The 21,057-nt window shown below is 41.8% G+C and overlaps 1 protein-coding gene across 2 annotated transcripts in view; it reads right to left on the reverse strand.

The window, feature by feature from the left end:
* Nucleotides 1-17,513, reverse strand: part of WASF3 (WASP family member 3) — a 123,989-nt gene extending 106,476 nt beyond the window's left edge. For both annotated transcript variants that reach the window (XM_025875308.2, XM_025875307.2), the window contains exon 1: nucleotides 17,376-17,513. The gene's annotated coding sequence lies outside the window, so the exon portion shown is untranslated. The remainder of the gene's footprint in view (nucleotides 1-17,375) is intronic.
* Between the last annotated feature and the right edge of the window lie 3,544 nt (nucleotides 17,514-21,057).

Here is a 21,057-nt window from a genome sequence, read left to right on the forward strand (position 1 = left end):
ATGTGATTCAAACATTCTTTCCCAGCCCATGGATTACTTTTATAATCTTAATGGTATATTGTAATAAACAAAAATGCTTAATATTAACTTAGTTCAACTTAGCATCTATTCACTTATAGTCTGTGTCCTGTTTAAGAAAGGTTCTCCTACTCTTAGGCCCTGAGGCTTTTCTATATTATTTTTTACCTTTCACCTTTAGACCTATAGTCTATCTGGAATTGATTTTTGCGTATGATATAAGGTAGGGGTCACATGTAATTTATGGATATCCATCTTAACAATCACACACCAATTATCAAAAAGACCATCCTTTCCAGACTGTTTTGCACTTAACATAATCAAACATCTATATGTGTGTGGGCATCCTTGAGGGCTTTCTACTCAGTTTCATTAATCATGTTTGCCTACACTTATACATGTTAATACCACACTGCTTAAATACTATAGCTTTATAATAACTCTTCATATTGGATAAGGCCAGGTATTTGTCATTCTTCAAGAGTGTCTTGATACTCTTGGCCCTATATTTTTCCATATAAATTTTAGAAACAGTCCATTTCCACTGCCTCCCACCAAAATTTTCAGGCTATGGTCTAGGATTGGACAGAGTCTATGTACTGATTTAGAGAGAACCGACATTGCCATAATATTGTCTTTCATTTCATGAACATGATATAGTCTCCCTTTATTCACCTTTTCCTTAAATTCTTTAAATATTTTATAGTTTCCTACATAAAGGTATTATAAATTTCTTGCTAGTTCTAGTCCTACATACTGGGATCTTTGTAATTTCATTTTCCAATTGCTATAGAGAATTCAGCAACCATGCTAAACACACTTCTAAAGTCCAATGACTTTGGATGTTTCTATATACACAATAGGACTACTTACATATATTGAATTGTTTTCTTTTCTTCTAATTCTTAAACCTTTATTTCTCTTATCTTACTGCAATGGCTAGAACCTAGAACCTAGCATAATGGTGAATAAATAAGAAGCATCCTTATTTCATTCCCAATTTCAGAAGATAGGCGTTTCATCATTTAACACCATTAATATATTTGCTGTCCTTGCAGATACTCTTCCTAAGATTATTCTTTCCTAGTTTGCTTAAGAGTTTTTCATCATGAACAGATGTTAAATGAGTGTTTTCTGCATCTAATGATGATGGTATAGTTTTTCTCCTTCATTAATATGGTGAGATCTATTTGATTTTGAATATTAAATATTTATTCTAGAATAAATGCAAAATGCTCATATTATACCCTTTAATACTGATAGATCTAACTGTCATTTTTAGGGATTTTTTAATGTTCATGAATGACACTACCCTGTAAGTTTTTTTCTTGTAACATCCTTGACAACATTTGATATTAAGATTGTTTGCCTAGCAAGACTTCCAGGCTTAGAAGACTTTGGCCACCTGATTTCAAATCTCACCTATACATCCTCCCTCCAAAACATCTATAAGGAGAGCAAAAAAATCCACACATGACCCATGCCTTCACACATTAATAGGAGGCAGAGTACAATAGCCTTCAAATAACCTGGAAGTAGAGAAATAAACTCCATTCCAACAGAGCTTCCACCATACAGCATGGCAAGCCTATGGGTGGAGAGAACAGGGCTGGGGAGATTAAATGTTCTGTAAAATAGAGTAGAGATATGTGGAAGATTTAAATGACCCCCAACCCTCTGAAGAAAAAAAAAAGTGTTGAGTCACTGAACACAGATCAAGACTTAGTTCACAGAACTGGCTGGCTACAGGAAAGGGGCTTGAAAGTGATCAGAACCAGAAGTTGCAGCCTTGGAGAAGCAATGCTTGTGAGGGAGGGTCATTATCTAGAGAGAGTGGCACTTCTTGGAGACATGGCAGAAAAGGGAAAGAAAGAAATAAAAGAAAAACTAAGGAACTGCAGAAAGGAAAGCAAAGTAAGACAAGTCATCCACCCAACAAAACTAACATCATTCAAAAGGAACTTCGGGGAAGAAACAACTGGAAAGAATGCTCTCCAGCCAAAAAACCTACCCACAAAATAAACAGGGATTCAAAAAAATAAAGCCCATACCCACACAAAACCGCTATAGGAAAACAAAATGTAAATCAAAGCATTTCACTAATAAAACTTCTCCCCCCACCAAAGCAGCCATGAAACCAAAGAAATCTGTAACACAACACTCAAAACTGAACTAAATATCCTCCAACAAGCACATACGAATCTAATACAGAAACTGGGAACAGAAATGGTGTGAAAAAGAAGTGAAACAAAAGCAAACTGAACTTATTTAGAAAAGAAATTTTAAAAAATCATACTACAAGAGACTGAATTAAAAGGTGCCAAAAGGAGAATAAATTCAAATGAAAATTTAATGAAAGGCATTGAGAAAAAATGAGAAAACCACCAAAAGAAAAAGATAAAGAAATGAGTAGGCAGAAAGGAAGTGAACGAAACAAAAAACAGGCAAAGAAAGTCAAACATCATGTAACTGAAGATATACATATTCCAATGTACATATACTCTAGACTCTGGGAAAAGATATTTAACATACTGAAAGAGAATATTTAAAACAATAATCCAAGACAATTTTCTGGAAATAAAAAAAGACTTGAAGCTATACACTGAAAGAGCCAACTGGGGAAAACTGATCAAGAACAAGAAACTCTAAAATGTACCCTAATAAAACTGGAAGACTTTAAGATACAAAAAATACAAAAAAGATAACTTACAATATCAGGAAGTCAGACGTACACAAAAGTAGCAAATCATTTTTAAGAAACTTAAGGGAAAAGAGCAAAAACAAGGTTTTTATGTCCACCCAAGCTGTCCTTTAACTATCAAGGCCTTGAAAAATACTCGAACAAGCAAGAACTCACAAAATACTTACAGGTGCACCCGTCCTGATCACCCTTCTCAACTCAGGATCATCATCTGCATCACAGACACTCCAGAACGACTTGAGAGACTATTTTCTCAGTTTTTGCAAAGTTACACAACTAATACACTTCCAGACGCCAGGAAAGAAGTCACTCTGTTACATTCAATAGATGCATTATGGCTTGAATTCCATCTAATAAAAAAGGCAGTTAGTTAGAGTGGGGCTGGAGGCAAAGGTGGTGATAAACAAGTGACACATTAGAAGCTTGAACACACAATATCTTGACTTTGGGGCTTTCAAGACCCTGGCCTTATGGGTTCCAACACCCGGGGCTGATGGACCATGAGCTGCGGGTGCAGAACATGTGCTCTCCTCTTCAACCTCTGCAGGAGGGTAAATCTAGAGCTTCATTATAATGTATTTACATTGTGGTTTCAACCCCCCATGGGGGAAGATGGCCATGACAGTTCCAGCAAGAACCCTGTAGGGTCAAAAACTCCCCCTCCTAACCAGTAGGAGGAGTCCCTTAGATGATTGGAAACAACCTCAGTCCCTTGTTATGACCCATAACCTTTGCAAACATGAAAAAAAACCACTAACCCCACTGCAGTTGCCACTTCTGAGCCTGCCCACTCTCCCATCTTGAGAGTACATTATCCTTAATAAACTGCTTTGTGCTTGCTACTTTCCTTCTGACTGTCTTTATTCAAGTATGAGTGCATATCCTCATGGTAAATCTCTCACGGGGAATCTAAGAACTGAGACCTCCATTCACACAAAGCAGACTCTCCCACGGGTAACAAAATGACTGAAGAAATTTACACAAAAGGACTGATGAAGAAGGGAACAGTTTATGTATTCAACTGTAGAACTAAAACTAAAAACAAGACTGGGGTCATGGGCAGAAGAATGGTATATAAACCTATATTATGACAGTAGAAAATTGCAACTGAAATAATGGGAAGATAAAAGAGAAAGAAAAAAAACAGAAAAAAATCACTATTATATAGGTAACAGGTGAGAATCAAAAGATGCCATTTAAAGGTGACACAGAAGATAGTAAAAGGACAGATTAAAAAGTGGGAAGGGGATTAAAGGTACTACAAATGTATATACCTGAGAAATAACCACTAGAACAAAACTTAGTCCTTTCTAGATATGAAAATAAGTTTTTTTTATTAAACTCAAGGAAAATACACCTAATAATGAGTGAACACAGTATGATACAGACAATAATTATATCATAGATAATAACAGTTAAAAACAAATATATCAGGTATTACAATAAATGTGAATGAGCTTAACTTGCCTACTTAAAAAATCTTCAAACTTGCTTAGAGAGCAAAGGCCAACTCTATGCTGTACATATGAGAAGACATATTTAAAAGGCAATGATTTAAAAGGCAATGATTCAAAAAGGCTAAAAATAAAGGGACGCACAAAAACTTATCAGGCAAATGGAAGCAATTAGGTTGCAATCATACCAGACAAAATAAAATTTAAGACAAAAAGTATTCAAATGGATAAATGCTAAAAGCTACTATTTCACAATGAAAAAAATGCAATTAACATCTGTAAAAGAAATAACAGAAACTATAACGAATCCAAGAAGAAAGAAATAGAAACTCTCTATAAATAAGAGACAGACACCACTCAGTACACAAAACAGGTCAAGGGAAGAAAAATAAGTAAGGACTAAAAGTAAATGATCGTGGGGCACCTGGGTGGCTCAGTCGGTTAAGCATCTGCCTTTGGCTCAGGTCATGATCCCAGGGTGCTGGGATTGAGCCCCACTTCCGGCTCCCTGCTCAGCGGGGAGTCTGCTTCTCCCTCTGTCTCTGCCCCTCCCCCACGTGTGTGTGTGTGTGTGTGTGTGTGTGTGTGTGTGCGCGCGCGCGCACTCTTTCAAATAAAAAAATAAAATCTTTTTTAAAAAAGTACCTAGAATAGTCAAATTCATAGATAAAAAGGAGAATGGTGGCTGCCAGGAACTGGGGGAAGGGAAGATGGTGAGTATTCAGTTGGTCCAGAATTTTGGTATGGGGAGATGAAAATACATAATTACCTCCAAAAAGGCTGAAGAAGCCCTTGACAAAATTCAACATTCATTCCTAATTTTGAAAAAACATCTCTTGAATAAATAGGAATGGAGGAATACTCCTTAACATGACTTTACTGAGAGAGAGAGAGAGAGAAAGAGTATGGGAGAGCAGGAGCACCAACATCCTACTGGGTCAAAACCAGAGGCAGTCCACTAAGGCCAACAACCAAGAAAGGATGCCCACCACCTCTTCTACAATTTAACACTGTTCTGGAGGCATTCACCAATACAGTCAGACCAGAGGAAACAAAAGACACAAACAATGGAAAAGGAGAAATAAAATTCTCTACTAGCTGATGACATGACAGTAAACCTGGAAAACCAAAAAAATTAATGGTGAAAATAACTCAAGAAAGAGAATTCAGGAAGGCAGCAGTATATAAAATTAACAAACCAAAAAAAATAGCCTTCATATACACAAATAATAACTGGTTAGAATGTGTAATGGAAGAGAAAACTCCATTTAAAACAGCAACAGAAAAGAATACAAATTTAACAAGAAATGTTCAAAACTTACATGAAGAAATCTACAGATTCACACATTCCTAAAAGGCACACAAAGTGAGACTTCAGGATCCACCATTCTTGGTTGAGACATCACAACTTTATCAGGTTGTCAGTTCTCCCTAAATTAATTTATAAATATAATGCAATTCTAACAAAAATTACTCAGAAGCTTCTTTATGGAGCTACACAAGTTGACACTCAGTTAACATCGAATAGGAGGAGCTATCGAAGGAGAACTAGCCCCACCAAATATAAGAATAAAGCTCCATGATTAAAACTGTGGTAGTAGCACCTGAATAGGCAGACAGACCAAAGAAATGTTACAGAAAATCCAAAAATAGACCCAACCTACATATAGAAATCTAATATATAACAATGGTGGCACCTCAAATGACTTGAGCAAAGATGGATTTCATAAATGTTGGGACAACTGAACAGCCATTTGGAAGAAGATAAAATTAAAGCCATTCCTAATATCACAGACCAGAATAAACCCCAACTACAGCAGAAATCTAAACGTAAAAAATGAAAGCTACCCAAGTTCTCAAATCACTGGTGTACGGAAAGGTTTTCTGACCTTGACTTAAAATCCATGCCCAAAAGTTATATGTGATTTTTCGACTGCCCGGGGTCAGCACCCCAACCCCTATGTTAAGGGTCAACTGTACTTCCTCTGGGTTTAGTCTGCTGTTCTTTTCTTAAATTCTTGAGATGCATGCATGGATCACTGACTTTTTTTCAGTCTTTCCTCTTTCCTAAAACACATTTACAGCTATAAACTTCCCCCTAGTACAACTTTAGCTGCACCCCACAAATTTCGATATGCAGCATTTTTATATTAATTCTGATAATTTTATTCTGTCAATATTTTAAAATTCCCATTGTAATTAATGTATCTTGTACGACTATGGATTATTTAGAAACAATTTTACTTTTTGTTGTTGATTTTAGTGTAACTTAGAGAATACTGTTCTGTTTGACTCCAATCCTTTGAAATATCCTGAAACTTGCTTTTATCCCACAAGCTGACAGCCTGGGTGAATGTCCACACACATTCACCATAAATAGTGTGTATTCTGCAGTTGTTAGGGGCAATATCTAGCCATGCAAGGCAAGTTTATTAATTGTGCCGTTCAAATCTTCTACATCCTTACTAAAGTTTGTTCACTCTGATACAAGGGTAGTGTAAAAAGATAATAACTCCCTCTATGACTGTGCATGTATCTCTTTCATCTCCCTATTTCTCTTAAAGCCTGTATTATAATCACTAAAATTCTCTTCAGATGATCTAGACACTCTACGAAAGAGAACAGAAAGGTGAATAACCTTCTCAGCACCAGTAAAAATGGCAGCAACTTTTTCAGCCAATTATTTTTTAAAATGGGTTCATACCACCTATCTCAAAAATAAAAATCATTGTTATAGACATCCTCCAAGGTTTCACTGGGTCAGATCTAATAACTCCAGACAGCAGATCAATTTGTTTAATTACTCAGAGGTATATTTTGCAACTAATGCATGCTGCTGGGCTTCTGGGAAAGGTTAGCAATGCTCCACAGTACATTCCATAGATAAATTACTATGACTTTTCTACAGTTTTTCTGGACCAATTCTGGACCAGCTCTCTGACAGAGATGGCAAAGATCACCCCTGCCCCTTCAGCACCCACTGCATTGTATCCCATCGAGGCCCAAGGCAATCTTAGGATCACTCTCCCACAGTGCTCCAGACAGCAATTGTTCCAATCGGAAACCCACTGCCACCTCTGCCTGAGGGCAGAATCTCTGGCGATCTGTCTGTGCAGTCCTTCCAAGAATCTCAGAGCTGGGGTACAGAATGGGCACCCATTCCAATCAGTCTTCATCAGTGTCCTCCTATTTTCTTGGGAGGTCGGGGTGTCATCTCCCACTTGGATCAAGCACCCCTCCTATGCAATCCTGGGGCACCTTTTGCTTCCCCATCTATAGCTGTACGCCACGGTGATATTTCTACATGTTTTTGTCAGCTGTTACACTATCAGCCCCTCAAGGAAAGGAACCATTTGATTCATCTTGATATCCTCAGCATCTAGCAACGCCTAGCAGGCAGACATACTCTCTTTATACTCTCTTTTTTGTCCCCTACAATCTATTCTCTACACTGCACTCCTAGTGATCCTTTTAAAATCTAAGTCAAATGGTATCATGTCCCTGCTCAAAAACTTGCAATGGTTTTCCAACTCACTCAGGATAAAATCCAAAGTGCCACCATAGTCTTCTGGACCCTACACGATCTGGCCCTTTATTACCTCTGAACCACACACACACACACACACCACTTACTCATACTACCCTCTTACCACCTCAAGGGCCTTTGCACTTGCTGTTCCTCCTTCCATAAGGCTCTTTGCCAAAATATTTGCCTGACTGGCACACTCCTTCACCTCATCACACCTCTGTCAACTGTCACCTGATACCTTCCCTGACCACACTACGACAAATGGCAGTCCCTGATACTCTCTCCTCTTGCTTCTTTATTTTCTCTACAGCCCGTATCACTACATATATTTATGTCGTTTACTTACTATCTTTTTCCCCTGCACTAGAATGTGATCTCTGTCAGAAAAGGCAGAACCTCACCCTCTAGAACAGGGGTTGGGATTTTTTGCTCTGAAGAGATGGTGAATATTTTGTACTTTGCAGTTTAGACGGTCCCTGTTGCAACTACTCAGCACAAAAGCAGCCACAGACAATACATAAATGAGTCGGCAAGCCTGTGCTCCAATAAAGTTTTCTTTACAAAATCAGGCAAAAGGCCAGGTTTGGCCCAAAGGCTACTGTTTACCAACCCCTGTTCTAGAACAAACTTCGCATGCAGTACATTGACTTTGAATTAATCAATCATTTCTCCATTCTTGGTCTCTAAGGCTACCTTTAATTGACAACATAAAATACCAGCATTCCAACCTCATCAGAGAAGATAACTCCAAACCAACTTCTATAAACCTTTTATCAAAAAATCTATTTAAAGCTAATAATATTCCTGAATAGCTACTTTGACAGATATGCAATGTGTTCATTCTTACCCCTAGAAAGTACATAAACCATGTTAGTTTGACCATCTGCAGAAATGTTTTAATTAAGTTGTGTTTTAACTTCATGTTAAATCAGAAAAGAATCAGCCTCATAAAAACCACGATCTAGGGGTGCCTGGGTGGCTCAGTCAGTTAAGTGTCCAACTCTTTTTTTTTTAAGATTTTATTTATTTATTTGAAAGGGAGAGTGAGTGAGAGAGAGAGAGCATGAGCAGAGGGAGGAGAAGCAGACTGCCCACTGAACAAGGAGCACGACATGGGACTCGATCCTAGGACCTTGGGATCATGACCCGAGCCCAAAGCAATTGCTTAACCAAATGAGCTACCCAGGCGCACCAAGTGTCCAACTCTTGATCTCAGCTCAGGTCTTGATCTCAGGGTCGTGAGTTCAAGCCCTGCGATGGGCCCTGTGCTAGGCATGGAACCTACTTAAAACAAAAAAACAAAAAATAAAAACCACGTTCCATGTGCTGCACATCACTCACTACAGCTTTCAATGTAACCAATACAAAACCCCAGGTGTGAGTTCAGGGACCATATTAAGGAAAGGAAACTGGTATGTTTTCTATGGATGACGAAATACAGCATAGAGCTGAAGATGTTTCCCCTTTTTTTGGCCATCAGGGCACTCAACCAAGTTCTCGTCTGCAGACTGGTTACGTCACCAGTATCTACGTCTTCTCTTCTCAGGGGTTCAGAGCCAGCCTACGTTTGAGTACAGCCAGTGGGATGAGAAGTGATGTGTGCTGGCCAATAAAGCCTCCCACAGGACTTGGCTCTCTCCCTACCCACCTGCTGAACTGAGCAGGAGGAAGTTCCCACTTTCTATTGGAGGCTGAGTCACAAGTGGAAAAAGCTTGACTACCACAATGGCCCTGTGGAAGACCACCCCATGAGGACCCCAACACTAAGCTTCACATGGATAAGCAACAGATGTTTTTGTGTGCTCAGTCACTGAAACCTTGCATGAGTAAAGCACTTAGCTCTCTACAACTAAAACACTGACCTGGGAGGCTGGAACCTTGTTCAAAGAATAGGTTTTATTGTTTTCATTCATGATCTTCATATAGCTTTAATTCTCATTACTTATATTCAGCTCCATTATTATGCGTATTTCTTGTTAGCTAATTCAAATCTTTATGTAATGGGGGACAAGGGACAAGCCTCCACTGTTTGTGTTCAGTAAAACAGTAAGCATCTCAAGCAACAAAAATCTCAAACATTTTGGATAAACATGTATTTGGATAAATATAAACATTCAAACAAAACCCTATTTGTAACTTTAACTTACACAGTCGAATAAACTGTATCAGGGTCCAGAAAGAAAGAATGCCCAGCAAATACTAAAATGCAGGGCAATATATTTTGTCTCAAATGGAATCTGACAATCATTAGAAACCAAATAGCCTAAGAAATGAAACCACACATTTCTAAACTCCTATCTAGGAAGAATAAGTAACCATAAATGTAACTTAAGAGAAAAACTGTTCTAACCCCTGTAAATACCTAATCCCTATATAATTCTATCAAGTGATGCTATGAGGCTTTGTTTTTTTTGCATTTTTGAATATTATGGAAAAAACTAGACATGTCAGAAATGGAAGAACTTTTTAGTCTATGTAATGTAAAAGACAAACAGTGTACGAGCTATGAAAATTTTAACTATAACTCAGGTATGAATTTCATTATCATTGACAAGCCTTGCAATCATTCAATATTATAACGCCAGCTTTTAAAAAGGAGTAATGTTTTGGGGAACCTGGGTGGCTCAGTTGGTTAAATGTCCTTCTCTTGATCTCAACTCAGATCTTGATCTCAGGGTTGTGAGTTCAAGCCCCTGTGTTGGGCTCCATGCTGGGCACAGAGCCTACTTTTAAAAAAAAAAAAAGGTGGGGGGGAGTAATGTTTTAATAATCTTCCTCCCTGGGATATCTCAAAGGACAATTCACATTTTAGTAAAGCCTTTGGAAACAATGTTGTTTGCAGTGTGTAATTAAAATCTGAAAACAGGTGATTGGGGAATTTACGGGTTTCTGGGCATTTCTGGTTTTTAAATCAAAAACCAGGATAATTAACTCTAAAAGATGTACAGAACAGGAGATAAGTACTATGGAAAACCAAGAACCAAGATAGGTTTTAAATTCTATAGGTTTGCTTATAAACAAAATCTGTTTTTCTCTTTCTATTGAAAATGAGCATGTATCCTACCCTGAAAAACTACCATCCTTCCCCCCAAAATTAATACCTTACTTTTGAAGAAAGGGAAGGCACTTCTGTTTGTTCCTCCTCATTGTAAGCTGTGAAAAGCCTCTCTCAGAATGTCAGAATGATACACATATAACATAAGCTGCTCCCTCTCTTTCTTGCCACTCTTCAGGTTAAAGTCATCCCTCTCCTGGACTAGATACCTCACCCCCTAAGTGTTTGGACACTGTTCCTTCCATGTACCACAGGGAGCAATTTAAATCTATGAACCTCTCCATAAGTGTTCATTCTAAACTGCATAGAATATGGCCCCGCCAAGAGTTACAAAGTCAATTCAGAGCTGAACTGTGCCTAGGTAATAATTCTAACACAGGACTCCATTACAAAATGTACCTATTTTGAGGGGCTGAAAACAAAAATGTGACATTAGTAGGGCAAAATGACTCAGCCCAGGTTTTTAAAATTACATAGTAGTGACAGCGTTCTGCTTATTCTATGGTCCTGAATCAAAACACGGGACAATTCAGGCAATGAAAAGATATTTGTTGAGTATCTACTATGTGCAAAGAATACACTATTTCTTCCATTTAGCTGATAAAATATGGCCACATGGATTCTTAGTTCATTCAATCACATCCATACTTTTATATTGCAATATAATTTCACTGAACTGCTCGTGTGCACGAAATGGATAACAGCACTCAATGAAAGGAGCCAGATGAGCTAAAATGGAACCGCAGCAGCATGGTAATAAAATCTTCAGCATGCACTGGAGCACAACTTTAAAAATCCAATACGGCTTCCAATCACTAATAAAAGGAAGTACTCAAGGACCAGAGATCACAAAGGCTATGGGAAAATGGCCAGTTGGAGCGAAGGAGGCACTGAGTGTTATCACTGGCCCCTACGGTTATGACCCAAATAACAGTGTGCACGTGACCACCATGTCTAAGAGGTTACTTAACAAAGCTGGAACACATCTACTAAGTGCTGGCTGTATACAAGGCACCATGCTGTCTGGTGCCTGCCCACAAGGAGTTTATAGTTAGCAAGACAATTTACCTCTGCTTTCCCTCTCTAGGTTTTGAGAACAGGAGCTTAGTCCTATCAACACTGTTATCACCAGTAACTAGAATGATCCGTAGTAGGCATTCAAACATGCGTGGACTGACAGCAAAGAACCATAAGGCAAAAACTAAAAGAAAAATATTAAAATAAATAAAACTCTGAAAGAGTGCAAGAATATACAATACAGCAGAAGACATCTTTAGACCAATTTCAAGACCATTGCTCCGAGAGGTCAGAGGGCACCTTAAGAACAGGCCCAAGGGAAAACTCTATAAGCAGAAAGTCTCTGAGAAATGATCCCATATACTGAGCTCAGAGCTGAGATCCAGAAGCTCCTAGTAGACCTGAAAGAGGAGAAATTACCCTGGGATATTCAAGATGTTTAAGTTAAAAGAAAAAAAAAAAGTCAACAGACGAAAGGAGCTAACCTCGAAGAGAAGAGAAGAGGGGAGGCGCAGATCCAAGGAGAAGAAACAAAGCAGGGTGGCTCCAAAGATTAAGGGCGAAATCTGAGTATGGAAAAATTATCCTAATCTAAGGACATCTGCTAAGATAGGAGGATAAGCTCTTGCGCAAAACAAACAAAACTGACTTTGAGGTAAGCAGCAGAACACTGACAGTAGAAGGCGGGCGCTCCGAAAGGAAAACAGGGTAGCACAGCCACAGACAACATGACCTTCAGGGGGCACCAGGACCTGGCAAAAGGCACGGCTTTGCCCAGAGCACCCTCCCTGAGAAGGACCCATGAGTCCTAGGGAAAGCATGTCTTAAGGAGAAGAAAAAAAAAGCATTCTTTTAAAAAAAAGTTAATAAAGTCACTGTTAAAAAAAAAAAATTCACCCTGTACCAGATGTTCCTCTCTAGTGAATGCCCTTCTTTCCTCCTGATAACCAAGTTTTAGAAAGCACTGCACACCCTGACTAGCTTCCCCACCTGAGTGCCATTGAGTCCTTAGTCCACAGAAGTAAGGCTCCTGTTATGAAAACCAGTAATTAGATCCTAGGGCTAAATCCAATGGAAACTTTGGAACCACTATCTGGATCTCTGGCTAGCTAGCACCCCTCCCTCTTGGTTCCTTAACATGCTCAAATCCTTCCATTCAAAAAAAAAAAAAAAAAAGTACCCCCCCCCCCCGGCTTTTACCCAGCCTCCTGGAGCCACCCTTCACCACCACCACCCTTCTTAAGAGTTGTCTACACACAGGCACCGCTTCCTGGCTCCCACTATTAAACCCTCTGGCCATCCCGCTCATGTCCCCCTCACTGCATCACCACTGCCACCACCTATAGCACTAGTAACTTCTTGGCTGTTAGCATCCCTCTTTGTTGATGTTGTCTTGGACCACGGCTTCTAAGACACCATTCATGCCCCTCTCCCCCCCACACACAACTGTCCTCCTCAGTCTCACTGTGGGAGCCTGTTCTCTCCTGCGTATCTTTTGAACACAAAAGTTCCTCAGATCACATTCTACACCACTCCTGTTCTCACTCTGGACGTGCTTCTTGAATAACGTCGTCCACTCCAACAGCCTCCATTAACAAATAGAGGCAAAGGCAGAGGTTCCAGAACTTCTCTGTTCACTGCACCCTTAGTGTCTCAGGCCAAAAGAAATGCCTGAGTAACTGAATCATTGGATAAGTTCAAATACCTTAAGTACTTTTTTGCCCTAACAACTTATTACCCATTTTTTAAAAGCACACTTCAAATGAGAGAAAATGAGTATCTTTATGTCATTAAATAAAGCACAGGTACAGTTTCTCAAACACTGGAGTTGGACTGGATATCACCTCACTCATTTCCTGTTCCACACTGATTTTCACATGGAACGCAACCACTGAACACCTCGCCCTACAAACCTATCATCAAAAGGAAGGCAGCACAACGGACAGTGGAAACTGTTGACTACTTGGAGCTGGTATTTCCCACAGGGTTGGACAGATGTTATGTACTGCTGAGCCTCCTTCTCCAGTTCACTACCTTGCAGTCTCCCTGTGAGTTCACTACGTCACGTCAGCACACAGTTTGGGAACTACAGTGCTAAGGACCCTTGGATGGCTGTCTCCAGTCCACACATCCCCCGACAGCCAGATCCCTAGTGTAGTCAACTAAACACTATGTCCCACGGCCACCAGAAACTTAACAAGGCCAAGTGCACCTGCCTTTTTATTCTCCAAATGGCTACAGCTCCCTAAGAAAGGAACCATCACCAGCTAGGACTCGGGACTGCCCTGAACTCCTCGCTCTCCTAACTCCCCCAACGCACATACAACCCCCAGCCAACAACCACGGCCCAGCAATCCCACCTCCTCGACTTTCTCACCTCCCACACTTGCTCCCTTCCAGCCATTCTCCAAAGGGCAAATCTGATCATGCCCTTTTGCTTCAGAATTCTGCAACGGTCTCCTTTTGCCTATAGAGGAGTCCTAACTCCTTACAACAAGAATCAGAGGACCCTCGATGGCTCGGCCCCTAGTCACTTCTCCTGTCTCGTTTCTTGCTGCTTCCCCGCCCTTCTGCATGTGGCCGCACCACCATACATTTTCAGTTGCTCCAATGCACCATCTCTCTGACAGCCTTTAACGAGCCTCTCCACAACCCCGACTCTGACCAATTCCTTCTCCCGTATTTCTCTGGGAGGCTTTTCTCATCTCTCTGAATAGTCCCTAAGCTTGGGTTTGCAGTCATCCTGTGAGCTCCTCTAGCTGACCCCTTTCAGAGCACGTACCATACACTGCACTGTAAACCGATGGTTAAAACTATCCGAGAACCCAGCTGAACAGGCGCTGAAAGAGGCATCTGTCTTGTTTATCTTTGTATCCCCAGCACATAGGATAAACTCTGAAGCACAGCGAATGAATAAAGCAAGCGAATGAACGGACTAGGTCATTCATGTGATGCTTCACATCCTTCTCTGCTTACTAACTCCATCACAGCACTGATTGCACTGTGCTGAAATTGCCTCGGCAGACTCTCAACATCTTGAGAGCTTTTATCTCTTATTTCTGCAATCCCAGTATCAAAATAGTACAGGTACTTAGCAAGCATCCACTAAATGGCTTCTGAAGAAAAAATTCTGGAAGGCCACACCCCACCGTATTAGGTGTGTTACCTCTGGAGAAAGAACCAGGGCAGGGCACCAATAAGAGCAGAAAAAGAGAACTGGGACTTGTTACTCCATGTACCTCCATAGTGATACTCCGTTTATTTTATAATATGCCTTGTTTAGGTATGACTGGTATACAGTATTCCTGCAGTACCAGCATAAAATGTATCCTGTGTAAAGAACCAGCCCTGAAGAACACATGGACTGCAAGCAGCATTGGGCTCCAAATGCCCAAGTGCAGGTCCTAAGAAAACTTGACCTTAAAGAGGAAAACTGGCTTCTAAGAAAAAAGGACTGAGAAGGTGAGCATCTAAGTCTGTACAGCAATGTGGAGGCCATCCCAAGAAAATATAAGAAATGACAAGAGCATACAAGTGGAAAATACAGTCTGTGATTATTCTTCAGAGAAAGTTCTGGGAATTCTAAACGGAGACAACTTGTACTGGTCGGCTAGTACATACAATTCTTTTAATACTTAAAATAAGCAACTGTTTTAATGGTGGAAACATTCCAAAAACCAAAAGGTGACTTGCCACATGCAGGTTACTCTGGGAAGTGTAAAGTAGATCTACAAAGACACGCTGAGAATTGACAAGAGGCTACAGCATTGGCATGACCACTTAGCAAAGTGCATTCCACCTTTATTTTCAGAATTTTTAAAAATAGTGTAGCACATCATTGACTATTAGGTCATAAATTTTAAGGGAACAGATAAAACAATGCTATAAAGCAACTTCATGTCAGCAACTGGAAGTAACAAGAACAATTTTTCTATGTAGATAGTTCCAGAACAAGCTTCTTTTCACTGTTTGAAGACAACAGGGAATACAGGTCAGACTGTAAATACATAAAGTCAAACTTCCCAACCTAGTGAGCTTTAAACATCCAAAAGGACACAACTTTAGTGAATACAAATTAAGATCTTCAAAAATGAAGAAAAATGAGCACTATGCGGACGCTATTAGAAAGGAGACCAGACACAGTAAGAACTGCCTATGGGAAAGGTCAACCCCCGCTTTCCTTTGTTTAATCTCTCAAGTAGATAAAGGAAGCAGCTTTCAAGAATCACTGCATTGTTTCACTGCTAGAAAAGGAAAGTTGAGTAAAGCATATGCAAAAAAGAAGCAACCGAGGTTCAACAGAATTTGCCCTAGAGGCAAAAGAAAAATAAGTCAATTATAACACTTTGAACTTAAGTTTTGAGAGAGACGGAGACATTTAAAGGTTTAGACAAAACTAATTTTTAAAATGAGAAGTATTTCAAATGCTTAGCCCCTCCCCTCATAAAACGTGGACTCTGGATCTTAAAAATTTCATGCCCCAGCATGCATTTGATTTGGACAGTCACAAAGCAAAAACGGACCTTTCAAATTTCGGTGTTTTAATAAAACTCAAAAATTATTGCTGGTAGAAGTGCGAATTTAAAACTGATTCCCAAATGAGAAAGAATTCCTAATACGCCCAATAGCGGCTAAGAAAATGAGATGCTCCCATTCATCCGTATAAGCCCATCGCTTAGCTTCTTAATAATTAAGAACTCTACTCTCCGCCACGGAACTATCCCTTGCAGAGAGGCTAAACCAAGAAGAAATCGCCATTGCCTTTAAGTACCACAGACGGAGAGGGGAAGGTTTTCCACTCGCTGGAGCTCCCGCGCGGAGGAGGGCTAGAGGCCAGGCGCCGCGGCCCCCGCCCGCCGCGCAGGGAAAGTCTCCCGGGTATGATCCATGCGGGCGAAGCGGCTCCCGGGTGCGCAGCCTTCTCCCCTCGCCCTGCAGCGCGCCCCTCGCCGGCTACACTACCCCCTGTCCTGAGCTCGGAGAGCCGAGCCTGGCTGCGGAGGCTGGGAGCCCCGCGGGCCCGCAGCCCCGGGGGAGGGGGCCACCCGGCGCAGAGGCGCGGGGAGGGCAAAGCCGTGGAGAGGGCCCGACCCGGGGCGGCGGACATGCGGGGACTGGGCCACATGAGGACAGGGCGCGCGGAACCGAGGGATGTGAAAGTCCCGGACGCGGAGCAGTCCTGGGCACCGTGCGTGGGACGCGAGTGGAGGCCCGGGCGCCACCTGCGGCCGGGATGGCGGGCGCCTGCCCCGCAGCCCGGGGAGCGCGCGCCGGGCAGCTCCGGGGCCGAGGGCCGGAGGACTGCGCGGGCGAGAGCGGCCGCGGGGTCGGGCCGTGACGGCGGGAAGCCCCAGCCGGCCCGGGAGCCGGCGCGGAGGATGCGGCTGGGCTGCAGGGCAGGGCGCGGGGCGGCGCCGCGGCCCGCAGTGGGCCCCGCTGCCCGCCCGAGCGCGCCCGGCGCGATGCAGCAACTTCACTTGGCTACGGGGCTGCGGGGGCCCGGCCCGCGCCCGCCCCTCCCCCGGGGCAGCCGCTCGGCCCGTAGCCAAGCAGCAAAGGGGCCAGGACCGAAGAGTCCGGCCGCCCGCAGCCCGCACTCACCGGTCCGCGATTCCGCCGCCGGCGCCTGGGCTGCGCTCCGAGCTCCATGGTCCCGCCGAGCCGCGGTCGCCTGGCGCCCCCGCCCCGCACCACACCGCACGCAGCGGCGCCAGCGACGCCGCCTCCAGCCCGGCCACGGCCGCGGCCACGCCCCCTCCCGGCTGGGGGCCCGGCCGGAGCAAGAGGGGGGCTCAGCGCCGGCTCCACCAACCAGAGGCCTCTCACCAAGCCGCTTCGCCAGGATTGGCGAGCGCCTCAGCCAATGGGGAAACGGAAGAAGCGCGGAGCGTCGGCGCCGAGGGGCGGGGGATTGCGGAGGAGGTGGCTCTCACGATCGGTCCTCCGCCCCCGACTCCGGATGAGGCTTCGGCCCAAGTGCCTGTAGAGTGGAGAGGTGGAGATACTTTGGGCCGAGTTTATCGTAAGGGGCCCTTCCATCACCTTTGCTGACGATGTACCCACTGCAGTCCCTTTGAGTTTCCACCCGTACCCTAACCTTACCTGGGTTTGAGGGCCCCTGCAAAAACGTCCATCTACCTGTAGGTAGTCAGAGGTCCTGCCAGGTTAAGGGTTCGGGCAACCTTGAGAGATTATACCCATCATCATCTGTTGGTTTATGCCCTTCTCAAATCCGTTAGCATTCTGCCTATTCTCATATCCTTCCACTTCTTTCCTTTTTAATCACCCTATATCCAGTCTCCCTCCACCCCACATGTGAGAAAATTCACAATCCCTATAAACATGACATAACACTGGAAACTAAGCCCCGTGGCAATCGAACACAGCCAGGTGGTACTTGATGACTCAGGCGTAAACTTAAGAGTGGAAGAAGGAAGGGAAGGGAAGGGAAAGGGAAGGGAAGGGAAGGGAGGGAAGGGAGGGAAGGGAAGGGGAAGGGGAAGGGAGAGAAGAAAAGAAAGAAAAGCCAAGTATGTTCTCCTAGGTCCTGAAGGAAAGGAGTTTAAAAACATTAGCTAGAAATATTATCTATATTTTGGTTTGCGTGCCTTTATTCTTTTTGATTTACAAGTAAGATCACTATATTGAAAAATTTAAGAAAAAAAAGTTCAAATCCCAATGAAGAGTCCAGGAAAAACTAATACAGGTTGTCTTGCTCTTGTCTGTACAGACGTGTGATAACTGTCCACATCTGTTACATCTAGTTACAGCAACTACAAGCTAGGAAAAATGAATAGCAGTTGCTAACAATATCAGCAATGTTTGCAACACCGGAGATGCAGAAGAAAAATCACCCGGCCCCTCTTGTGTTAATCTATTAACCTACCTTACTTCCAAAGGGAAGGATTTCAAAAGCTCTATTTTAAGGTAACATATACTTAGTTTCCATTTCGTGTCAACATGAAATATACTGGCAATTAATAAGGTAAATAGAATTTTAGTGAATTATTAGTGTTCTGTATTTGAAATATTGATACTAGAGTGATAAATTTTCTCTGAATTCAAAGCTGAGTTGGTATACAAATTAAAATGACTTTCCTTCATTTCATTTTGTCTTCACTTACCCAGGCAATAGCTTCCATGTCTATATTTAGACCATTGATTTAAAGCTCAAAAATATGAAACTGTAGGATACACAAAGTGTGTTTTCAGAGTTGCTATTCACATTTCCTTTGCTCCTCTCCTCCTCAGTGAGCCCACCTTATGTAAACTGCAGCTACACTTAGTTTACATCCACTATTAGTCCTTAATCTTACTGTCCTGAAGTGTTCAGGATTGATTCATATAGGTCAGTCTTATCTCTAATTAGATGGTAAGTTCCATGAGGGTAAGGTCCTTATTTTATACTCTTGCTTCCTCTCCCCATAATGTCTAATGCAGTGCTGAACATGTTAAGTATAACTCCATCCTTAGCATTGTGTCTATAATATACAGAAATTTTTTCAAATGTAGTACTTCTGTGAACCAGTCCTTTAAATAAAAAATGCTCAGAATAGTCTTGTTAGGGAGCGTCTCACACTTAACATTGCTTAAAAAATATCAGGGAGTGAATTACAGAAACTTGACTAAATTCTTACCAAATAGAGGGTGCTTCTCATCACATAACAGGAAGTCTAGAGACAGCCCTGGGCTTCTGCAACTTCTCCAAGGTGTCATTGTACCTCAGATTCCTTCTATCCGTTGGCTCTACTGTCCTTGTCTAGTGACTTTGCCTCCTCACAAGATGATTGCTCCCCTTCTGGGCACTGTATCACATTCTGGAAAATGTCAGGGGTATGGGTGAAGGGCAAAAGATCAAAGAGGTGCATGAGTTTTCCTTTTTAACACTGAGTTTTCCTTTTTAACAATTTTTCTGGGAAGCCCCAATCAGCACTTATTGGCCACACTGTGTCACACTGACCATTTCCCCACCCCCTGCCCCCGACCTCCACTCAATGCAAAGGAGTCCGAAATACTAAGTATTTAAGACCAGGGACCTTGTCTGCAACAATGTCAGGTTTCTGTTCGTAAAGGAGAAGGGGAATGCAGTTTCTGCCATAGTTGTGGAATAAATGAATATGTGATTGGACCCTCACTCTATTCATGAGATGACCCGCTTAAAAAAAAGGGCATTCAAATTTCAATAAGAAAACAAACAACCCAGTTTAAAAAATGAGCAAAAGATCTGAACAAACATCTCCCTGAGGTAGAGATGGCAATATACAGATGGCAAATAAGGATATGCTCAATGGCATATGTCAAAGAATTACAAATTAAAGCAACAGTGAAATACCACAACACATCTTCTAGAATAGCTAAAATTCAAAAAACTAATAATATCCAATTCTGGCAAGGATGTGGAGCAATAGGAACGCTCATTCACTGCTGATGGGAATGCAAAATGGTATAGCCACTTTGGAACACAATGCGGCAGTTTTTCATAGTTTTACCATACAGTCTAGCAATCTCACTCCTTGGTATTTACCCACATGACTTGAAAACTTATGTCCACACAAAAGCTTGCACACAAATGTGTACTCATAATCACCAAACACTGGAAGCAACCAATCCTTCAGTAGGTGAATGGATAAACAAAACTGGTCATCCAGACGATAGAACATCATTCAGTGATAAAAAGAATGAGCTATCAGGCCATGAAAAGACACAGAGGAATCTTAAATGTATATTACTAAGTGAAAGAAGCCAATCTGAAAAGGCTACATTCTTTAGATTCCAATTATGAGATTCTGGAAGAGGCAAAGCTGTGAAGACTAAAAAGACCAGTGGTTGCCAGGGGTTAGGGGAGGGAGTGATGGACAGTCAGAGCACAGAGGATTTTTAGGGCAAGGGAACTATTCTGTATGATACTATAATGGTGAATACATGGCATTATATATTTGTCAAATTCATAGCATGTACAACACAAAAGTGAACCTTAAGGTAAACTACGGACTTTAGTTAATAAAAATGTGTTAATATTGGTTCATTAATTATAACCACACTAATGCAAGACGTTAATAATAGAAGAAACTGTGCGAGGGGTCTATGTACTATGTACTGTCTGCTCAATTATGCTATAAATCTAAAACTATACTAAAAAATAAAGTCTGTTGATCATTAGGAAAAGGGAACCATAGTTAACATAATGATGTTAACATAATGAAGTTAACATAATAAAAAGGAAATAAGTTTTTTTTTTGAGAAGCCACCTTCATTTTATTTATGGGCCTTTAATGCATTTACA

Source organism: Callorhinus ursinus, unplaced genomic scaffold (genome assembly GCF_003265705.2).
Source record: "Callorhinus ursinus isolate GAN/ISIS: 27379988/994484 unplaced genomic scaffold, GSC_fseal_2.0 scaffold7, whole genome shotgun sequence".
NCBI lineage: Eukaryota > Metazoa > Chordata > Mammalia > Carnivora > Otariidae > Callorhinus > Callorhinus ursinus.